Source organism: Ornithorhynchus anatinus, chromosome X1 (assembly GCF_004115215.2).
Source record: "Ornithorhynchus anatinus isolate Pmale09 chromosome X1, mOrnAna1.pri.v4, whole genome shotgun sequence".
Taxonomy (NCBI): Eukaryota; Metazoa; Chordata; class Mammalia; order Monotremata; family Ornithorhynchidae; genus Ornithorhynchus; species Ornithorhynchus anatinus.
In genome coordinates, this window is record NC_041749.1 from 54,238,174 (window position 1) to 54,261,055 (window position 22,882).

Here is a 22,882-nt window from a genome sequence, read left to right on the forward strand (position 1 = left end):
AACTCCTGGTGCAAACCAGCAAAATAACCAGGGATACGTGCTCAACTACATTATTAAAAAGAAAAGACTCCCCCGAAAATCTTATACTATTTAAGAAAAAAAAACCTAACATTACTTTTGCAATTTGAGAGTTCATAACGATACCCCAAATTTGAATACTTAAAATACAATAGAAGTTTTTATCCACTTATATTGTTTTTGCTGTTGTTTAACTGCTCTAATATTTGAGGGGGTTTTTTGAATCATACAAGTCCGGTGCATTAAAATACACAGGAGATTTCTCAATCACCTTTACCTTCCAGGAAAAAAAAAACACCAAAAAAAGTATGGAAAAGAAAGAAGAAATTTAACTATTTCTGCACCAATTGATCATAATACAAGCTCTGTAATATTAAAATATTCTGGTACCTTCAAACTAAATCCAGGGGCACCAATATGCTAATTTATGAGATACATTCTTTCAAATCTGAAAAGATTAAGTCATTTGAGCTTCTCTAATTTGGCAAACACAAGTACAATCAGTTAGAAGCCCATTCACTGATTGTAAAGCTGGTATTTTCTTATCAAGGATTTTGGAGGTTTGATAAGGACTCTGATAACCTTAATTTAGGCCTTGACATGCTTACTGCCATATCATTTTATAGAGAACAGAAAGGCTTTAAAATATTTATCACTGTATATGTGATAGTTCCATGAAGTATTTTTTTACACAATGTTCCTTTTCATGAGGCACACACAAACTTCGGCACCTGGCCGTTAGTGGAGAGAAAAAAAAGCAAATGGAATTTAAATCTGCTGCATTCAGTGTTTTTGCATAAGGCTGGCTCTGTAAACATTTGATATGTTCCTGCCTGGATGAATTACGCTAGCTAAAATACTATTTTCCTCATTGGGTTAAGCAGTATCTTCGGCTAACTTTTGTTATTTACATATAAAAGAATATATTGTATAGTTTATAGCTCTTATCAGCAGAACACTACCTGCTTTAAACAAGATTTGTACACATTTCAGCTAAAAATGAGAGAAACACACAGCACATTTCAAAAGCTCTTGCCTTTCAACGTCTATGTCAACTTTTATGTTTGACTTACTTGTTAAAATATAAAGACTGGTCTATACTTCATGTTCCTGAAATAAAATTTGTGAAAGCCAAAATCACAAAAGTTTTCTCAATCTAATTTGTCCTTTTCTGGCATTCCAGCTCTTGTTAAATCAGCAATGTGAAATCTAATTGACAGCTTAATCTTACTTTATGGATTTCTGCTTTTGGGTTATCCAAATAACCAGAAATTGACATTGCCATGGCTCTGCATCACATTTTCACTGCTGAAGTCACATTTCTGAAGGTGCCAGCACTGTTACAGGCCAATCAGTTTAAAACAACACCTTCACTATTTCAGCCAACTTATCTGCCTTTAACTTCACATAAACAAAAAAAGAACCTTAGGCTTTATATTAACTATGTGACATTTTCGGTTTCCATTATACAATACCCCTATACCAGCACAACTGTTACTTTTCGGCATAATTGTTGCAACTCAAAAATAGGGAAGGGGCTATTATGCAGGGTCATACAAGAATTACATAGCAGTAAGGGGAGCAGGAGAAAAAAAGGAAAAAGAAGGAAAAAAAGGAGGAGGGAAGAAGAGGAGAAGAAAGAGAAAGGTAAGAGGGCACTTATGTGTGTCTTAATTCTGTTGCTCTCCACCAAGTGCTGGATTTGCTAGGCCCTCAATGAATTAACTCCCTCCCTTCTCCTCTTCCTTTCCCCCGAGTACTCCCCTTTTCAAAAAAGAAACTCCCTGATCATCTGGGGGAGCCTGTGTGTCCTGGTCTTGGCAAGGAGAAGATCGTTGGTGACCTTTGAGAGGGCAGTTTCTGTGGAGTGAAGAGGACAGAAGTCAGATTGGAGGGGGTCAAGGAGATAACTGGGGGAGAGGAACTTGAGGCAGCGGGTGCAGACAGCCCGCTCAAGGATTTTGAAGAAGAATGGTAGGAGGGGTATGGGGCGATGACTGGAGGGAGCATGGGGTCAAGGGAGGGTTTTGTTGTTTTTTTAGGATAGGGAAGATTTAGGCATGTTTAAAAGCGGTGGGCAAGAAGCCATTGGAGAGTGAACAGTTGAAGATGGCAATTAGGGAGGGGAAAAGGGAGGGGGCAAGTGTTTTGATGAGGTGCAAAGGAATGGGGTCGATGCACAGGTGGAGGGGGGTGGTTTTTGAGAGAAGGCAGGAGATTTCCTCTAGAGATACTGCTAGGAAAGATGGGAGAGTTGAAGAAGGAGCAGGAGAGGGAGGGACTGGAGAAGGGCAAGTGAGATTTTCGGGAGATCACGCCTAATAATGTCAATTTTGTTGATGAACTAAGTGGCCAGGTCACTGGGGGGAAGGGATGGGGGAGGTTGGGGGACAGGGGGCCTGAGGAAGAAGTTAAATATCTGGTACTACTGGCAAGGGCAATGGGCATGGGTGTCAATAAGGGTGGAGGAATAGTTATTAGGAAATTAGGAATAGTTAGGAATTATGCAGTGGAGGCAATTATGCAAGCAAATACAGTATACAGTCATGGCTAGCTCGAGGAATAAAAAGATTGCAGACATTCTACTTACTTCAGCAATGAACAAGATTTTCCTAGACAGTTCAATATTAGTAGGAGATGGAGCTAACATGTTCCCTGCAGAGAACTAATTAACTTCTCCTAAGCACTTAGGTATTCACCCCATCCTCACAGCACTTAGGTGCACATCCTTATACTCGAAGCAGCTTGGCATAGTGGGTAGAGCATGGGCCTGGGAGTCAGAAGGTCATGGGTTCTAATCCCAGCTCCATCACTTGTCTGCTGTGTGACCTTAGGCAAGTCACTTCACTTTTCTGTGCCTCGGTGGCCTCGTCTGTATAATGGGGATCAAGACTGTGAGTCCCACATGGGACAGGGTCTGTGTCCAACCCAATTTGCCTGTATCCACCCCAGCACTTAGTACAGTGCCTGGCACAAAGTAAGCATTAACAAATACCACAAGTAGTATAATTATTATTCTCTTACCTTTAATGTATTTTAATGTATGTCTCCCCTAATGATGCTAAGATCCTAGAGGGCAGGGATCTTGCTTACCAATGGAATTGATTGATTGGTCTATTTGTAGATCATTTCATTCCAAATGTTGGTGAAAAAACCCTGATGAAATGAGTGAGTATATTCTGTGGTACCTTCTTTATGGATCTTCATTCAAATGGCTTGTGGTTAAAAAAAAAAAACACAAACTGAAAAAAAAGTGACAGTGTGAATGTGGGATGAGTGGCATCACTTTGGCAGTAGGTGATTTTGCAGAAGGAAAGAAGTTGAACATTCACTTACTGTGCAAAATGTAACAGTGGTAAAGTTGATTTAAACACTGTAAGAGAGTTTTCTCACAGCCAGATCACTCGCTGAAGCAACACTACAGAATTATGTATACATCCAGTTAACAATGTGCTAGTCCTTATAATAAAATTCAACAGTTCCAGTAACATAGCTGTTCTTTTTCCTCATAATAATCAAGAATCTCAGTCAGTGAAATGGTTATATGAATACCATTCATATACAAAAGAAAGTACTTTGCCTTATGGAAGTATCATTAAGTGGCATCCCTGAAAACAAATCAAGGATAGAGCACGTTTATGAAATGCAATATTATTCTCATCTCTGAGCAATTTTTGTCTACAGAAAAATAGATGTGGACATCTGGAAGAAAAATGATAAGAATCTAAGTTAGCTCTCTTGCACGCTTGCTCGCCCGCTCTCATAGCAAACCTAGAAAGGATTCAGATGAGAAGCAGGTCAGATTTTCAAAAATCTTCCTTTGTTTCATTGACTTCACTTGTCTTGTGTATACTCTACCTGACTGACTCAACTTCAACTCTGACCTTCAAGCTTTTGACTCTCATGGATATTCATGACTCGGTAACATGTCTCATGAAATGGATATTACAATCTCTGCCTCAAAGATGAGAATATTGTTGTGTGCAGTAGCAATAGGGATGAGGATGGCAACATGGAAAGAGAAAGAGAAACTTTCTTAGAATGGGGGAATTTTCTCAATTCACTAATGGTCACTTCAAAAAGCATTCTAAACATTGGCTGCATGAGTTGGGAATTTTTTTAATTAGATAAATTCTGGCGACATTAATTCCAAGTACAGTATCAGGGACACATGTTACCGGAGTAGTAACAATAACAATGATAATAATGCCATCTGTTAAGTGTTTACTATGTGCCAAGCACTGTATTAAGTGCTGGAATAAAAAGAAGATATCAGGTTGGACACAGTCCCTGTCCCATATGGGATATTTGAACACATTCCTTAATGTAGTCACTTCGGTAGAATACTTTTTCACACAACACAGACGTCCTCTTCTACTACTTTGCCCTACTCTGTTGTGGCGATGGACGTTTGGAAAGTTAATTCTCTGTCTATCCTCGTTCTCACATTTTCCTCTGCTGAGTGCCAATACATTTCTGAAGTGACTAAATAATCCCATTCCTCACTAAGATACTCTTCTAAAATTTTACCAAGTTACTTTAATACCGGAAATAGGGGCACCTTGTCGGTCTCCACCAAAAACTAACATCCATCCTAGTGTGGCCGAAGAGACTGATGGGTGACTTAAACTCCCTCCCTCCCCATACTGCTTACATGGAAGGATAGTTCTCCGCGGCACTCCACCCAAAAGTTCTGTCCCTGCCTCTTGGTAGCCCTACCAGGGGCATACTTCATTCCCTTCTGCATTGCCCTGACTTGCTCCTTTCATTCATCCTCCCTTTTATCCCCATAGCACACACACACATATATATCTGTTATTCATTTATTTATGTATATTAATGTCTGTTTCCCCCTCTAGCTTGTGGTGGGGCAGGGAATGTCTGTTGTTGTATCGTACTCTCCCAAGTGTTTAGTACAGTGCTTTGCACACCGTAAGTGCTCCATAAATACGATTGAATGAATGAATATTCAAGGACAGCAACCTCTCTCGATTGATGCTCACCAGGCTGGTCTGTCAAAGGGGTCTCCCCAAAATACACCAGAAACTAATTCCAAATTACACATGGTTTCCAGAACCCTATAAAATAAAAAATACTCTCCATAAACTAGGCTTATCTAGAACTCCAGCTTTGAGAGTTGAGTGTGCTATAAACAAAATCACAAATAAATATTTGCAACAGTTAACCTCAATTTATGTTTTCAACTGCTTTTCCTGGCCCTTATTTTGTTACACTAGATTTAAAGGTTAAGGAAATACCGCTTGGAGTGGTTCACATGCAGCTGTACTTTTCCAGAATAATATATCATAAGACAGTAAAATAAAATGTATTTAATAATTTAAAAGTGGATCCTGTGACACTGCATTTCCAAGCTATCACTAATTTTTCCTACTGCCTGAAGAATGAATCCAATGACCCATATGCCTTTAAATGGTTCTGTCAACATACTGTATTCCTAAATCAACTTAATCTACTTTAGTATAAATGGAAACCATGCTTTCAATATTTCTGGTGGGAGTTATTTAACTGTGTGCTGCAACTTGCCAAACTGCATTTTATAAAAAGAGTAAAGGAACTGTATGAATCAAAAGCAGTGTTCAGAAGTTAAGTAGACATACAGAAAGAACACACTCCTTGTAAAATCATATCCTGATAGTCTAATACCTTGTATAAAACACAGATCTATTTTCTGCATCTGATCAGAATTTGGAGTCTGAAATCTGCCCTCCTTTAGCACTATTTTACGTAAATTCATTTTTAGGCCTTCTTCAAGTTTCTACAACTTTTCTAGGTCAAGCAAGAACAGAAAAATTTCAAATGGGTTCATCTTCATAGCACAGTCCCAAAACTCACTTAAAACATTTGAAACTCGATTACTATCACGATTTCAGAGTACAGACGGTTCTTCCCTTATGACTGGGTTATGATAAATGGCACTTTTGCCATTTCTCAATTTACACTCTGGTTCAGCCTTACAACACATTGATTTAGACTTTATGGCACTACAATGCCTGGCACATAGTAAGCATTTAACAAATACCATAATTATTGCAATTATTCTTACCACAGATAAGTTACCTGGGCAGAAAAGGGGAGGGCAAGTAGCGGTGGAAGAAGAGCAGGGAGCTGTCGCTTCAGATTTTCTACCCTCTGACCTCTTCTTCGGGCACGGCTGCCAACCTTTCTCTCCCTACATCCCACCCTGGCCCAGCTCCGGGCCCCCAGCTCCGCAGCCCCACAGAGGGCGGGAATTGTGAAGGGGCTGGCAGTGATAGGAGAAGCGGAAGGAGTTCCCAAATAAAAGTCAAAAGAATGGAAAATGAACTGGGGCCTAAGTGGGGGTGTGTGTGTGAGGGGAAATACAGATATGGGAGATAGGGGGTAGGGTTTGGGACTCTGGGCAAGGATGGAGTGAAATTCACTGCACTGATAGACAACTTTTTAGGACATTACTGAAGCTCTGTCACCACACTAGCTCCATCACAATGCTATGCCAGTGAACAAAATCAATATAAACATATAATAATAATAATAATAATAATAATGTTGGTATTTGTTAAGCGCTTACTATGTGCCGAGCACTGTTCTAAGCGCTGGGGTAGACATAGGAGAATCGGGTTGTCCCACCTGGGGCTCACAGTCTTAATCCCCATTTTACAGATGAGGGAACTGAGGCCCAGAGAAGTTAAGTGACTTGCCCACAGTCACACAGCCAACAAGTGGCAGAGCTGGGATTCGAACTCGTGAGCCCTGACTCCAAAGCCAATGCTCTTTCCACTGAGCCACGCTGCTTCTCCTTCCTGTGGCTATATCATTCATCTATAATTGAATGCACAATTCTGAAGCATTTTGGTAAGATTAGGGTAACTGTCCACACAGGAAACTAGTAGTAACTGCCTGCCCTCCTTGGGACTTGAGGAATCTTCTTAGGAACAAACACCCTCCCCCACCCCATTATAATACTGTTTCTATGGGAAAATTGCTTCCAAGATACAACAATTCGATTGAAGGTGCAATGTTCAGGAGTTAATTGCATCGTAAACCCAAGGGCTGCCTGTATTGAAATAGAAACCACCAAACTACCAAGAAATTTCCTCAATGTTCATTTTTTTTTAAGTGAGAGTTAACCAAAAGATTCTGCCTCCTGATTGGTCTGGAAGACTGCTCAATTGCTGTCTGAGGACAGCCCTCTTCCTTCCATCTTCAGCTGCCTGGTTTCCTGAAACAGCCCCAAGATATTGGTAGTTATTTACACAAGACTTACCCTATGCAGACTTGGACCACAAATGGATCTTTTTGATGAGAAAGTTTCTTCAAAAATCACAATTGCACCATGCAGCTGTGGCAATTTGTGTATCTTTATTCCATAACTCAAAAGTGTCCCTGCAACCTTCATGCATCAAGGTGGCTGGAGAATGGACAGGGACGCACAAGCACGGCATCTGCTGTCTCTGAGAAATGACCCCCACCATAGTTGGCATAGTGGTTTGGGCAGCAGGGGCAGCTGCAGCTTCTCTTCTTTACTCTACTTTTCACTCAGCTCTCATTGGTGGTAAGCAGGACAGGGAAAGGCAAAAACTCAGGGGGAACCCAGCAAAACATGGATCATGTTGAGTACAAAAAAGTCTGCTGCTACTCCAACATGGCCACCACACCTCATCCCCAGGACATCAGTTTGTGAATTTTTTTTTAATGGTATTTGTTAAGCACTTACTATGTGCCAGGCTCTGTGCTAAGCGCTGGGGTCGATACAAGCTAATCAGGTGGGACACAGTCTATGTCCCACGTGGGGCTCACAGTCTTAATCCCCATTTTACAAATGAGCTAACCGAGGCACAGAGAAGTTAAGTGACTTGCCCATGGTCACACAGCAGGCAAGTGGGGGAGTCAGGATTGGAACCTAGATCCTCGGACTCCCAGGCTTGTGCTCTATCCACTAGGCCACACTGTCCTGACCCTCCCAAGTCTCCCTCTGACCCTGGCCAAAGCTGGGCAATCCTGCAAATCAGAGAAAATTCCAGAAAGGTCCAGTCTTTAGGAAGGCATGCATTCACTACTAGTTTCCTGTGCAGACAGATATTGTATGCCCACAAACTATGGGACTCAATTGTTAAAGGTACGGGAATAGATCGCTCATTAGAGCTTTTATCTGCCTTTTATAAAACTACTGCTAGCCCGAATCACTAAAATGCCTCCACAAACCAATGCAATACCCAAGAAGCAACAGTGGAGAAAACTAAAATGGCAATAAAAATATTAGTGGGTCACAGTGCTCTCATACACATACACACTCCCATGAGGGAGAGAATATGAAGACTTAAAAGGACATAAGGTAGCAGGCCCAAGGAAGAGCAGAAAAATAAAGAGGCAATCCCAAAAGCCTGGGGCATCTTGGCAGTAGCAAGATCAATAGGGTTTCTAAAAATGACTACCAAGAGCCAAAACGCTGATAAAAACTGCCTGATGGTATTTCAAGAGATCTCATAATGTCCTGAGGGAGGTGGCACAAATGATTTACCATTCAAATCTGACTCTGATCAATGTACAGGATTGTGTTTCCATTTGGTAAATACAACCGCCTTTCACTTAAAAGCCTGGTTTGGCTTCATTCCTGAAACCATTTCCTGAGGCGGACCCTGGGAGATAAGGATTTTTATGTAAAAGAAGGAAGAGTGACATCTAAGGAAATATTGCAAAATGTTTAATAAAAAGGTTAAAAAAAGGGCCTGCCAACTCAGTAAACGGAACAATAGTGAGGCCCAGATTTATAGTATATGACTTTACTTTTAACAGTTAGGAAAGAGCCAAAAATCTGAAGGTGAAATTTCTCTGAGTTAAAAGGATGCAGCACCAGTGGCTTTAGCTATTCCTGCTCAGATACACATCACCTTTCTGCACTGGATAAACAGGGAGAGAACTGCACCAATTCTCCTACACCCCAGTCAGACTCCCGCTAAACAATTTCCTGACGGGGCTCTCCTGAGAGATTAAATGGTTTCTCAAACAAGGAATGCAGTTAACCTCAACTGATAGATAATACATTCACTTAGCTGATGATGGATTATAATACTTGACGGCAAATCCAACTGAAACCTACACACGCTGTACTTATTCACACAAAAAGTGGTAAGAACAAACTCAAGTATCATTTCTCTCCTTCATGCACAAAAGGAGATCTTTGAAAGGTCCCACTCACCAGAATGAATACACAAGAGGCAACAATGGAGAAAACTCTGGTGACGGTAACAACTTCAGCAGGTTCCTACCTTTTACATTTTGAGTCCAATGGGGGACAGACACTGTGCCCAAGCTGATTATCTAGTATGTACCCAGCACTTAATACCATAATTCATTCAATAGTATTTATTGAGCGCTTACTATGTGCAGAGCACTGTACTAAGCGCTTGGGATGAACAAGTCAGCAACAGATAGAGACAGTCCCTGCCGTTTGACGGGCTTACAGTCTAATCGGGGGAGACGGACAGACAAGAACGATGGCACTAAACAGCGTCAAGGGGAAGAACATCTCGTAAAAACAATGGCAACTAAATAGAATCAAGGCGATGTACAATTCATTAACAAAATAAATAGGGTAACGAAAATATATACAGTAATAAATATAATTATTATTAAAAGAGTGAAAACGCACACTAAATCTTTTCAATAACTTTGAATTCAACTTCTTTCTGCCTTTCAAAACCTTCCAAACTTTTGTCACCTGGTAGGGAAGAACATCACCTTTATTTACCCTTGCAACTCCAAAACATGTTAAACCTTAAACCAACTGTATGATTTTACTGGGGTCTGTTTTAAGGAATTTAGAATTAGATTACAAAGCATCAAAGAACAAGGGTGAAACTGGACCTTGCGAATTTGAAGGTGCATTTGACCAATAAAGATCAACTTCTTTTGTTTTGATCATCTGAGTAATTCGGGCACTACTAAAAATGTTTGCCTAATTTTTCTGGGATAATTGCAGCTGTGCAAGTCTACCTTTCCCAGAACCATCACCACTCTGGGGGAATTAAGCCGCCAACGTGCTACTCTTGTAGCATGTCTTTCTCATGAAGGGGTTATGGATCCACCGGTGAGAATGTGCACCCCACGGGGGAAGTTAGCTGTCAGGGGTGGCTTCTAGCCAGATGGTAATCTCCCCAGAGAACTGTGTTTGACAGAGCCTTCACTAACACCTGCTAGGGATTTTGGTGCAGGGAAATTTCTGGCATGCCAAAATCTCTGGGGGGGTTGCGGGCGGTGAGCAGAGAAAGTAGGCAATTCACTAGGGAATGGAGAAATGAACTGCCAAATTACAACTATATACAAAATAATTCCCAGTCATCTGTGCTCTGCTTCAGGGCCAGCAAGTAATACCAATTACTTAAATCTTACTTGCAGAGAAAATGAAGCTTTTTTTCGGCTTTCTGTAAATTGTGCAGTAAGAAAAAAAGTTCGGCACTTAAAATCTGGAAGGGAAAGTGGAAGATAGGCAGGATTAAACTTTCCATTTATAAAATCGCAAGGGAATACTTCAAAATCCAACTAAAAATTTAAGCTAATGCTCCTTGAAATATTCTTTTGGCATAAGTAACTTACAAAAACAATTAAACAGAAGAGAATTTTATGGAAACCAACAGAAAAAAATCAGCCACATATTTTTTTTTCCAACAACCACAGGATGACGAATTCAAAACAGTAAGTTAAAGAATACAGCATGTAATTATCAATGATATTTATTGAGTGCTCACTGTGTGCAGACCACTATGTACGTGCTTGGGAGAGTAATTATGTACTTCATAGTAGAAAAAAACCCAGGTTTTACTTAGATATATCACAGTAATGGGCCTCAGTGACAGAGACCCGAACCTTTCTGCTTTGTGACCTTGGGCAAGTCACTTCACTTCTCTGTGCCTCAGTTCCCTCACCTGTAAAATGGGGATTAAGACTTGGGATCCCCACGTGGGACATGGACTGTGTCCAACCTGATTACCTTGTATCACAGCCATGCCTGCAGGTGTCACAGGGATCCCGGGGCAGGTGGCTGATTTTACTGGAAGCACAGTGTGAAGTCACATCCTGCCCACTGCCTGGCTGGCAATCCTGACCCTGGGGCAGGAGGACCACATCCTGGTTTGCTTCAAGGGCAGAACCAAAGATAAAACAGCCAAGTTGAGCTTTGACTCAAAGTAGGCTGGGAAGCAGAGTGGTCTAGTGGAAAGAGCAGGGCCTACGAGTCCGAGCAGCTGGGTTCTGATCCTGGCTCCGACACCTGCCGGTTGCATGACCTTGGGCAACTCACTTAACGTCTCTGTGCCTCAGTTCCCTCATCTGCAAAATGAGGATTCAATACCTGTTCTCCCTCCTACTTAGGCTGTGAGCCCCATGTGGGACCTGATTATCTTCTATCTACCCCAGTGCTTAGAACAGTGCTTGCCACGACGTAAGCGCTTAAAAAAAACCTATGAACCTTGAGAAACAGGGCTAATATTTATTGTAGAAGAAGGGGCTGAGGGGTAGTTTAAGAATTGTCTTTATGTGGAAGGAGAGGAATCCTGCCTGTCACTCTCCATTTTGACACAGGTCATGAAGAGGAAATGGGCTTAGGTTGCAGCAAGAGTTGTAGCAAGGTTCAGTGCAAAAAAAGAACTTTAGGCTGCTATACTTCATGTTGCAAGACACTGGAAGAGGACTGCTAAAGAGTGAAACAGGATATCCAGGGAGATTGTAAAGATCTCTAGGGAATGAGATTCTACAAACAGGAAAGAAAGACACCCATTCAGTCCCTATGGCTCTTTCTGTGGCCCTCCCCCAACCACTCCAATAAATGGGATCAACTGCACAGAGATCAAGTGCACAAGAGTGGCAGCGAAGGGCCAGAAAGATAATACTGAAGTTCCCTCTGTAACTGTGAAAACTAGTGTGGCTTCTGGTGGTACTCATGAATACCAGACACCTTTTCCCGACCATCTCCCCTCTCCCGCCGAGACACACACAGTCAGAGAGGGGTCGGGCAGGCGAACTGAAAACTGGACTGTGGGGCATAAAGTCAGACGAATGGCCACCTTAGGGGAAATCCCACTGGGGACAGAAAAGTCAGCATCTGTTTGCTGTAGGTAGGTGGAGAACATTCCAATGGTTCACCAGGGTCCTATTCTGACCCTCTTTTCTAATATTGCTCACAAATTTTCTCTGCATCTTGGACTTCTCTGGACAATGGGGATTTGGAAGCAATACTTAATAATAATAATAATAATATTTAAGTGCTTATCACATCAAGCACTGTACTAAATGCTGGGGCAGATACAAGATAATCAGAACAAACGCAGTCCCTGTCCCACCGGGGCTCAAAGGCTAAGAAGGAGGGAGAACAGGTAATGACTCCCCATCTTACAGATGAAGAAACTGAGGCACAGAGAAGTTAAGTGACTTGCCTGAGGTCATACAGCAGGCAAGGGGCGGTTAGGATCTAGGTCCTCCGACTCCCAGGCCCATGTTCTTTCCACTAGGCCTTGCTACTTCATCACCATGTGTGGCTAGGTATGGATTCAAAATGACTGTGTGCTCTGCACATAAGCGCCCAATAAATATGATTGATTAAACTGCATAAGTATCAAAGTGGGAGCATTATTAGCAACAAGAGTTCAAAAGCACCACATCACCCTCACAACCCCACTAACCTAAGTTTTAAAATTCCCTGGGGTTTAAGGTGTTGCCCTGGCTCAAAGCTGATGATTAACAGATTTTATCACTACTTCTGAGGGCTTACTTTACCTTTTATATCAGCCCAATCAGTAATGTTTTTAATTCAACTTACATCCCCTCTTATTAATTTCTGTCACTAAATTCACTCAGGCAAACACTTTTATGCTTCTAAGGCATAATTCAGAGAAGCATTTAGAAGACACGCCTACATTAACTTGGAAGACTTTCCATTTTCCGATTGTTCTCTGCGACCTGAACATGTGCTTCCATATGGTAGTTTTTTCTCTTGGGAGAGGATAGTGGAAATTCCTCAAGAGCCACTGGGTTCAACTTTCCATAGCTGCCCTTTTGCCATTTCTTCAACGAATGCATCTTACCTCTCTGGAGGAGCACAAAAGTTGGTATTCCCCAAGAAACTAGTGACAGCACTGTTGGGTACACTGCTCTGATAATCCAAAGGCCAGCCGCTTTAGCATCATGCAGCTGTTCAGCCCAGACAACAAGAACCCTGCTGTCACTTTTGCTGACATTTATGTTAACACTACTTTTTTGAGGTTTAGAAGCGAAATATTATGAACCCCCTGCTTTCATGCCCAGATTCAAATGTGTTTTTCGATTGATCTGTGCAACATCAAGAAATGTGCTTCTTCATTTTTTGACTAGGACTCAGGACTGGTAAACTGAAATGACCACTGAGGCTGCTCTTAAAGATACATAGTTTGTGTGTCCATGTCACTATTGCATTATTAATCACAGACCATTTGTAGATCTGTTACATGTATGGAACCCAAATGCTTTACAATAAATGCAGGGCAGGATCCAGCATGAATCACAGATATGACAGCATGTGTAGCATATGAAATTTTGGAATTTGCTGGAAGCCTATCAGAACAAATTTTTGGCATCTGAATATCCTGGTCCTTTTCAATGTCCTAATTGGTGATAGTAGCCATATAATTACATGAGTATCATGATCATATGGCATAAAAAGAAAGCGGATATAAAACCATCCTAAAAAAAACAGCAAAGGTAGTATGCTAATGAATAATTATTCCGCGTCAAATACTATGTTAAGCATTAGGGTAAGTACAAGATATCAGACACAATCCCCATCCTACATGGTACTCAGGGTATCTTCTCCCCATGTGACAGATGAAGAAAATGAGACCCTGAGAGGTTAAGTGATTTGTCCCAGGTCACACAGAAGGCCAGTGACAGAACAGGGATTAGAATCCAGGTCTCCTGACTCCCAGGCCTAGGTTTTTTACATAAGACCAGGCTGTCTTGGAAGTGGTACACAGCTCTCTTTCTTCACATGTGGCAGACGATCACTCTCCCCACCTTCAAAGCCTTACTGAAAGCATGTCTCCTCCAAGAGGCCTTCCCTGACTAAGCCCTCATTTCCTCTTCTCCCTCTTCCTTCTGCATCACCCTTGCACTCCTAGTTGCACCTTTTATTCACCAGTTCCTCAGCTTCACGGCACTTATGTAAATATCCATAATTTGTTCATTTATATTAACGTCTGTCTTCCCCTTTAGACTGTAAACTCATGGACAGGGGACGACGTGTCTATCAAATCTGTTATACTGTACACTCCCAAGTGCTTAGTACAGTGTTCTGTACATATTAAGTGCCCAGTAAATTTCACTGAATGACTGTACACAGCATTAGCTTGGCAATTCCTCGTGTACTTGAAGTTGCTATTAATAAATGTAATTACAATTCAGAATAATTCTTTATTCTGAAAAGCAAGTCAGGTAAAAACAGATTGAAATCTCTCCACGTAAGAAATTGGAAATAGGTCCTCTGAAGTTTCACTTGCTGGTTTGAGGGACATTGGTTTCAATTATATAAATGACTTAGGAAATGAGAGAAACTGAATAATAATAATCATGGTACTTAAACGTCAAGTGCCAAGCACTGTTCGAATCACTGTGGTAGATACAAGTTGGACACGGTTCCTGTCCCACAAGGGGCTCAGAGTGTAAGTAGGAGAATTAAAATAAAAATAGGTTAAAACGGGATCCCACATTTAGCATAATAAAATGCTGGGTATTATTTAATACAGTCTTCATTTGGATGAAATTTCACACTCACACTTTTCTTTCAACTTCCAGCGAATTCTGTGTATGTAGTTAAGAAAACAATTTGGCCCTTAGTATTTATCAATCTAACCTATGTATTTCTCTGTAAAGTCAGGCCTAAGGCAGAGAAAAATCAAGTTAAGTTAATCAATCTTGTTTCTCAACCAGGATTTGGGGGAAATTACCTATAAATCCTTCTCTTTATATTGGTTCAGATGGTTTCTTCAATTGCGACAGATGCAATTTAAATCGGCAATTTTATGCCTCACAGAAAGACCCTGAAATCTCCAAAAAATCACCACTTTGCCATGTAGTCCTTCCAAAGCTATAAATAAGAATAAAAACCCAAAACCATTAAGATGGGCCTCCTCCTCTTAACAAACACAAATCCATTTATTATTTTTGGAGAATGAGGAGGTAGGCCAGATTTATAAATGTAAGTCTTATCTGTAAATTTCTGCAGGCAATTACAGAAAGATTAAAAGCTGGGTCAAGTTAAAATCCACCACCACCAAAAACAGTAGTCATTAACATCAGCCTACATAGTATCTGTCAATATTTGCTGTTTGCTGCAGTTTGTAAAACAATACGCTCCAGTGGATGTCTTTTGAGGACTCGATTTTGCAATTTAAAAAAAATCACAGAGGTCCCTATCTAACTAGGTGGTATTCGGCGGTTACATGATTTATCAACAGTCACAGGACTACAAGCCAATATTTCCAATCATAAATAATGACTGGATCATAATAATCATCTTATCTGAAATATATGGTTAATAACATGTGTTACTGATATTCATGCCAATTTTCTTTTATTCAGCAACAAGTTTGTTTAGATTACAAATCCCTGAATATATGAGCAAAAGACATAATTAAAAAAACTTCTGTTCTGCTGAAATTTCAGTTCCAACAACCTTAAAATCATTTAAGTAAACCGGTTTTCCAGGTGGTTGAAGAGCATATTTTTCAAAGACTGATGCCATTTGTTATGACGTGTGCTCTGTACTGTCACGGCATACCTTCTCAATCAAACCAACAGCTGCCTGACTGATATAGTTCTGCCCCAGGATAAGTTTTAAATGACTACAGTCATATCTGTAGACTAGTATATGTAAGACTGAAGATACCAATACTCTCATAATGGCACTTAAATTGATGCAACAGCAAGTGGGATTCTATGTTACTCAAATGTTGAGGAATTTCATGAAGTCATGTTTGAAACTATTCCTGCTTATTTTAAAACTATTTCCTCTGACTCTTGAGAATGCGGATTTTCTTGGTTAAAAATGGCAAGTTCAGCAGAATTATGACATTATATGAGTGATGCTTTCGTAATGACTGAAGAGCCTTTTATTTTTTAAGCCCATTTTCAAGTTTTGGTTTAGGAAAGTTTGGAGGAAGTCTCAGCTGTTTCTGACATTTGAATGCGATAAAAATAACCTTTTCAGAAAATTGCTCCGGACTTATTTGGATAAATTAAAATATTTCTAATTTTTAAAGTTGAAGGTTCTTAGATCAAAATGTATGTTTTCTGCCACACCCAGCAAACACAAAAGATTAGCTGACATCAGACATAAACTTAGACTACATTTCCAGGATTTTGAAGGTTTGGGCCCAGTCAAAGTGACTTCTATCAGAACACGCAACTGGAATCATAATTTAAAATACAAGGCACGGAACCCAACCTGGATCGAATTGCCACAAAATCCAAAAATTTCATTTAACTTTCACCTGGCCTCAAGGCTCCATTCTCTCTTCCCTATATTGTCATGTTTGCCCAAGAGATTTGTGCATCAATGTAACTAATGCAAGTTATCTAAAGATCTATATGTGAAGCACTACTATAAATCACATTGCACATTCTTAGTGTCATATTATATGTTATTCAACCACAGATCATTATTCATCAGTGATATGCAACTTTAACTCACTCCCACAGAATTCAATGTGCTCAGGGCTATTAAAAAGAAACAAATGCACCCTGGCTGGCTGAAGACAGAAACAGATTCTGCTTTCATTGATATCAGGGGGCAAAAGGAAGAGGAGGCAAAAAGAAAAGGGGGGGGGAGGGAAGAGGAGGGCAGGAAATTCAGAGTGGAAAAAGGGTCTTATTTTGACCCCCAAAAAGCAGTGTTCTTGCTGTAAACTACTTGGATAAACTATGCACTCATGGCATTTTGAGAGTGTTTGACAGCAAACTCTACACAGGTGTAGACTATTGCATAAATGCTTCCTGGGGCTCTGCTGGGGTTCTTTTGCATTTAGGCCCTCCAACTGAAAAACAAATTCAGGAAACAAAACACAACCAACCCATCAGCATAATGGGGGCTTTAACCGATCCTTCCGGATCCTGCCTGGATCCTCGGGGTCATCAAATGCCTCTTTGGGTCTACACCTCCATATGGAGCTAGTTGGTGGCTGGCTGGAAAGTAGAAGAGTGGGCTCTAGTCTTGACTTTAGCATCACACTTTTATTAAAACAGATGCTTTAACAAAGCTGTTTAGTCTTGCAGGCCCCAGGGGCTGCTTTTGGCTTGTAATCCGATCCTTCTGGGCAGCTATCTTTCTGACAGATATGGCCCTAGAGTAGACAGATTCCTGGAAGGACCCAGAGTGTGGATGCAAAGCACCCTGGGGAGGATTGTTTTTCTTAAAGGGAGGGGTGAAGGGTGGTCTCAAATACAGAGCTGTGGTAGGCCAGCAGGGAAAGTGAAAGCCTAACTGTGGCCTACGGACTCAAAGTAGACTAAGAATACGTAAAGACACTGTTTAGATTGATCACGGACTCATAGCTAGAACCTGGTTTCGGTAAGAGTGGGCAGGGAAATGCACCCCTGCTGTCAAGGGAAGAAAAATAATCAGGAATGTTCATCTTTCCATGAAGCTCTGCACAAAGCCCATGGGGTCCTATCAGGCTAAGAAAATCAGAATGCATTCGGCCCAAGAAGTGCAAATACTAACAAGAATATGAAAGGGCGCCGAGATCCGCCCTTTCCTCTCCACCCAAACGGCTACCTTACTGCTACGGGCTCTTGTTATAGCCCGGCTAGACTACTGCGTCAGCCTTCTCTCTGATGTCCCTTCCTCCTCTCTCGCCCCGCTCCAGTCTATTCTTCACTCCGCTGCCCGGCTCATCTTCCTGCAGAAACGCTCTGGGCATGTCACTCCCCTTCTTAAACACCTCCAGTGGTTGCCTATCAACCTCCGCTCCAAACAAAAACTTCTCACTCTAGCCTTCAAGGCTCTACATCACCTTGCCCCTTCCTACCTCTCCTCCCTTCTCTCTTTCTACTGCCCACCCCGCACGCTCCGCTCTGCTGCCGCCCACCTCCTCACCGTCCCTCGGTCTCGCCTATCCCACCGTTGACCCCCGGGCCACGTCCTCCCACAGTCCTGGAATGCCCTCCCTCCTCACCTCTGCCAGGCTAATTCTCTTCCCCTCTTCAAAACCCTACTTAAAACTCACCTCTTCCAAGAGGCCTTCCCAGACTGAGCTCCCCTTCTCCCCCTATTCCCTCTACCACCCCCCCTTCACCTCTGCGCAGCTTAACCCTCTTTTCCCCTCATCTCCCTCTGCTCCTCCCCCTCTCCCTTCCCATCCCCTCAGCACTGTACTCGTCTGCTCAACTGTATATATTTACATTACCCTATTTATTTTGTTAATGAAATGTACATCGCCTCGATTCTATTTAGTTGCCATTGTTTTTATGAGATGTTCTTCCCCTTGACTCTATTTATTGCCATTGTTCTTGTCTGTCTCCCCGGATTAGACTGTAAGCCCGTCAAAGGGCAGGGACTGTCTCTATCTGTTGCCGACTTGTTCATTCCAAGCGCTTAGTACAGTGCTCTGCACATAGTAAGTGCTCAATAAATACTCTATCCACTAGGCCACATGGCAGGCGGGCAGCGGGGAGCAGGCGATGCTTCCATGTGGGGCAAGGTGAGAGCGAAGCCGTAAACTCTTCGGCAGGACACAAGGGCCTGGTTCACCAAGCTTCAAACATGGCCCTGCAAAGTATACAGAAATGATGACACTTTCCTCCCGTCCAGTTGGAAGTCTCCCTCACTTCCGGGGGTTTGAGGGGAGGGGAGCTCGAGACCGTGGTGTCACTATGACAACAGACTCTGGCCCGCACCCAGGGTGGCTTCACCGAGAGACTGGAGGGAAGGTTTCTCAACAGCGAGCTGGGGCCCGGCACCAAGGGCCGAGCGCTGGAGGGAGGTGCTCGGAGACATCGAGTTCTCCATAGAGCAGCTGAAGCTCACCTCGAGGTAACCGGGGGGCTCCCCACACTTCCCCTCCACCATGTCTCCTTCCTCTCCAAGCCCCTTCCTCCAGCTGCCCCCCCATCTATTTATTTTAATGGTATTTGTTTCATACTTATCTCCCTCCCCTCATCCCTCTAATTTCCCTTCTCTGCTCTTCTCCCCTACCCCATATCCCTTCCACCAACCGCCCCTGCTTCCCTCCCACAATTCCCTTTCCCCATCCCTTTATCTTCCCTTCTCCGTCCTTTTCCCTTCCCTCCATATCCCTTCCACCTACCACCTCCCATTCCCTCCCCCAAATTCCTTTCCTTGTCCTTAACAGCATGGCTCAGTGGAAAAGAGCCTGGGCTTCGGAGTCAGAGGTCATGAGTTCGACTCCCAGCTCTGCCACTTGTCAGCTATGTGACTTCTCTGTGCCTCAGTTACCTCATCTGTAAAATGGGGATTAACTGTGAGCCTCACGTGGGGCAACCTGATTACCCTGTATCTACCCCAGCGCTTAGAACAGTGCTCTGCAGATAGTAAGCGCTTAACAAATACCAACATTATTAACATTATTACTATTGAATAAATGAATGAATGAATGAACATTCATAGAGAAGCAGCGTGGCCTAGTGGAAAGAGCACAGGACTGGGAGTCAGAGGATTTGGGTTCTATTCCCAGCTCTGCCAATTACTTGCTGTGTGACCTTGGGCAAGTCACTTAACTTCTTTGTGTCTCAGTTTCCTCAACTGTAAAATGGGGGTTCAATACCTGTTCTTCCTCCAATTTAAGACCGTGAGACCAGTGTGGGACAGGGACTGTGTCCGACCTAATTGACTTGTACCTATCCCAGCACTTAGAATGATGTTTGACACATAGTAAGCACTTAACAAGTACCATAAAACAAACAAGGGCATAGAGACTCCGAAGTTACCATAAAACTCTCCAAACCTTAAAACACCAGACACAGAAGGTGTTACCTACTAACTCAAAAAGGGCTTTTTGTTTGTTTGTTTTTTCATTTTCTGAGTTTCTTTAGATATGAGCTGTGTATAACTCGAGTTAGCTAATGCATCCTCCAAGGAAGAAGATATGAAAAGACCCAGAATGGAAAGGGTGAATGCTTTTTATTGTAATGACATTGGTCAAGCAACAGTTGTTGGAAATACCAAGCCAGCTGTGGGGATGTCAGCTATTTCACGCTTAGCCCATATATAAAACAATATTTTACATGACTCAATGTTTGCTGCAAACATTGGTGCTAAACACTCTCATCCCTTGTCTTTGTGTCTCTATCTACTAAAATGTCCGTCAGCAATGGATCCCTAAGAGTCTGCTGCCCAGGAAGCAGCAAACTAGATGGTGACAGTGTGGTTCTCTGCAGTATTTTTCTGTAGCATTAAAATTGTTTCTCAGGGAAAAATCCCAAAAAGCAACTTGGAAAAAAATCTACAGAAGGCCAAGCTATCTTTCATCCCACCCTCTCAATTCATCACCTGGGGAAAAGAAAGTGCAGATTGTCACTTCCCTAAGCAATGTGCCATGACCCCTAAAATAAAAAGACAAAACAAAAAAGAAATGAAGCTTCCATATCTGCTCTCCTTCTCCACTAATGCAACATATGCCTGTTCCTATACTGAGTTCAACATGCAACTGCCTCCACTCTTTTTTACCGCTACCTTGGTGCTATCCTCTAGAGTGTAAGCAGGTTGTAGGCAGGGAATGAGTCTACCAACTCTGTTATAGTGGACTCTCCCAAGCACTTAGTACAGTGCTTTGCACACAGTAAGAGCTCAATAAATACAAATAATTGGTCCCTGGCTCCTCACTGCCTTTCTGGCCTCATGCTCAATCTAGTTGTATTAGTGGTGTTGGTATTTATTAATAATAATAATGGTATTGGTTACACGCTTACTATGTGCTAAGCACTGTTCTAAGAGCTGGGGGAGATACAAGGTAATCAGGTTGTCCCACATGGGGCTTAATCCCCATTTTACAGATGAGGTAACTGAGGCACAGAGAAGTTAAGTGACTTGCCCAAAGTCACACAGCTGATAAGTGGCAGAGCTGGGTCAGAACCCACGACCTCTGACTCCCAAGCCCGTGCTCTTTCCACTGAGCCACGCTGCTTCTTCTGGATTCTTATGAACCATCCAGTTCGTGCAGTGTGCTGTAGTAGCACTTGGGAAGTACAAAACAATGAAGAGACATGTTCCCTCCTGCCCACCTGTAGCTTGCACTCTAAGAAAGGAGAACGACACAAGAACATTTACCAAGAGAGCAATCAAGATAATTATGGCGTCTAAAGCAGCTCTAAGGTTGAGGAGAACCCTGCCAGTTCTTCCCAACCATTTCCTGGATCTGCCTCCTTCCTGGGGCAGCTACTTCCCTGGTTTAAGCTCTTGTCCTATTGTGGTTAGACTATTATACCAGCTTTTTCACTGGTTTCTCCTCCTCCACCCTTCCCCTCTCCAAACCAGACTACATATTGTTGTATGAACCATCTTCTTCATGGGGCAAATGTCTCTCCTCAGAAATGGCCTCCCGTTTCCTTCTGCATCAAGCAAAACCTTCTCATAAAGGACTTCAAGGTCCTAACCCAACTTTTCCCCTCCTACATATAGGTTCTCTTTCTTTGCTACTCATCTATTTGCATTCCTCCTAAGCTCACCTTGGAACTGAAACTTACTCTTGACATTTCCTTCCTCTATCTCCTTGCTCACATTGTTCCCCCAGCCTGGAACTCCCTCTATCCTAAATCCACCACACCACAGCTCTCATGTTCAAAGTCTTCCTCAAATCCTATCTTCTTCAAGAAACCTTCCCCACATAACTCACAAAACCCAAGATGCATCTAACATTTAAAAAAAATTTTATTTCCTATCCTCACATAAATATATACTTTGATTTAGATTTTTATTTACATATTCAGTTATATATTCTGTTACTTCATCCTGATATACTAGAACAACTTGCTACAATATCCTCTGCACACTTTTTAAAGAGCTTTTGTCTGTCTCCCTCTTTAGATGGTGAGCTCTTTGAAGATAGTGAACATGTCTTGATTCTAACGTAGTCTCCAAAACGCCTAGTCCAGTGACTCACACTCAGTAGGCACTCAATAAATACTACTGATTGATCACATTATGACTCCTCAGACAGAAATGAGTTCAACTGTATCAAATTACCATTCTGCCATCACTGGTTGATCTAAATCCTGCCAATGCTCTTTGCCTCAAAGAGAATCTAAAAAACGTGTAGCTCGAAGATCATTTTTTTCATCTGATAGTTTCTTTTTTCTAGCAGCATAGTATTCCAGTAAACCGGCACTTGAGTGCCGATATCATTTTTCGCTGCTGCTGCACAATGGAACTGGATTTTCCACCTACAACTTCACTTGAGAGCTACCACAAACTGTTTCCCCCTCCAAGTATGATACAAATGAACATGGCAAGTGACATTAAAGAGTAAAGAAAATCTTAAACTCTGAAACTAAGTAAAGCAAACATCTGGGGCTCTTAGAAAACTTTTGCAAATATACTTAATATTTAACAACAGCCTATTACATTAAAAAAAAACAAAAGAGTGAGCCCAATTCTTCCCATGCTTAAAGTTACCCCGTGCAGAAACAAATCAGGAACCCAGTGAGGAGTGCTGAGTGCCTGGGTCTTGACTGCTGTTTCCAGATATTAATAACATGTTCCACTCCACTGCAAATATACCTTTTAACTTAATTTCACTAAGCTCTGGTCTCCTCATCTGTAAAATGGGGATTAAATCCTACCTCCACCTACTGAGACTGAGAGCCCCATGTGGAACAGGGACTGTGT

General features: G+C 42.0%; 1 protein-coding gene and 1 long non-coding RNA gene across 2 annotated transcripts in view; one reads left to right on the forward strand and one right to left on the reverse strand.

Annotated features, from left to right (window-relative positions):
* PDZRN3 (PDZ domain containing ring finger 3) overlaps window positions 1-22,882 on the reverse strand; it is a 271,788-nt gene that overhangs the window by 196,762 nt on the left and 52,144 nt on the right. The gene's annotated exons all lie outside the window — the stretch shown is intronic.
* LOC114806511 lies at window positions 18,920-20,326 on the forward strand. The gene is made up of 2 exons (XR_003754548.2): window positions 18,920-19,072; window positions 20,092-20,326. It is a non-coding gene; the product is annotated as an uncharacterized LOC114806511 (long non-coding RNA).